The following is a 1,573-nucleotide window of genomic DNA, read 5'->3' on the forward strand; positions in this document are numbered from 1 at the left end:
CAGCTGCTGGCCGAGATCCACTTCCTGGGACTCAACTACAAGGTGCGACCCCCTCTGGGCTCCCGGGCCCCAAAGGTACCCCGGTGTCAAACTGCCTTTGGGATCATTCCTACCTCTTTACTTCTGGACTTGATACTTTTACTTAAACTGTTAAATATTCCATCTATCATCAGAATTCTTTATTTTCAGTAATATTTTGTTTAACTGCCTATAGCACTGCTCTTCCTGTATAGAATTGAGACTGCTTTCTTAGATGGCGGATCATTAACCCTCATATGTTGCATGAAATAAGCACAGTGTGCCTTCTGCAGATTGGGGAACTAAGACATTGAGCAGCATGTGACTGGCTATGGAATCACTGGCATGCCACATTTCTGCTGCCAAACCCTGCACAGGGCCAGTGGGTCTGGGCTCCTTCACTGCTTTCTTGCTGGGGGGTGCACAGTGGGTTTGCAAACAGTAGCTGACCACCTTGTGTTCTTCCTGCAGTACATGGTGCCATTTCTGCTTAATCAAGGTGGATCTCTCCTCTTCTACCTCACCTTGGCCTCCGCAGGTTAGTCCTCATTGCTTTCATGGAGTGGGTTGATTAGGATTTTGGGAGGATCAGTGCTATTGATTACATTGGTGACTCAGCTAAACGTCAAGCAGCTGTCTTGTAATAGTCACAAATAAAACAAGACTATCCATTTTAAACTGTTTTTGTTAAAACTGTTCCATTTCAGATCTGTCCCTGGCAGTACCACTCTGTAACTCCCTGGCTTTGATAGTCACACTGGTAACTGGGAGGATTCTGGGAGAGGACATTGGTGGTAAAAGTAAGTTATATTTAAAACATTTTCTCCCATTGTCTCCTGCACCTATTTGCTGACTTAATAGCATGGGCTACCCTCTGGTCTCCTGAAAAACAGCAAATACCCATACAAGGGTTATAACTAGTTAAGTAGTAGTTCTTGCTACAGAAGATGAGAAGGAAGTGAAACGGACTTGTAAGTGGGCAGGGCTAGTAAATTTGAAGATAGAACTGGCTATTCTAAGCTAACAGAGTTTATAGGCCCGAGCCTTTACCTAACTAGATATTTAACTGTAAGAGAAGCACTAAATAATATGCCCACCATGGAAAAGAAATGTCCATAAGCGCCCAAATGTCAACACCCATCCTTCTTTCCTTCCTTTACATCCTACACTAACATTACCCTGCTCAAAAAGTCAGAAAATACTGGGAAACTTTAAAGCTTAAAAACACCAGGACTGGACACAAGACCTGTAGGAATACACTAAAGCGTTTCTTTGTTGTTTAAGCCTGGTTCTTGCTAGCCAGACATACAGCATCAGCAACGTTTTCTTAGAAATGTGCTTTGCCCAATGTACACAGGCAGTCCAAACACCCAGACCCCTTCAGAACTCGCCTGGTCCAGATCACATCTATCCAGACATTTATGCTGTCCTGTTTACCATGATACCTGAGCATCATGTATTTAGCAATGAGAAGGTCTGACTGACCAGTGTTGAGTTATACAAGTTCCCAGTATACTATTGTTCATTTCTATAGGGGCTGCAGCAGGAATGCTGC

Source organism: Phaethon lepturus, unplaced genomic scaffold, assembly GCF_000687285.1.
Source record: "Phaethon lepturus isolate BGI_N335 unplaced genomic scaffold, ASM68728v1 scaffold20384, whole genome shotgun sequence".
In the NCBI taxonomy this organism is placed as follows: Eukaryota; Metazoa; Chordata; class Aves; order Phaethontiformes; family Phaethontidae; genus Phaethon; species Phaethon lepturus.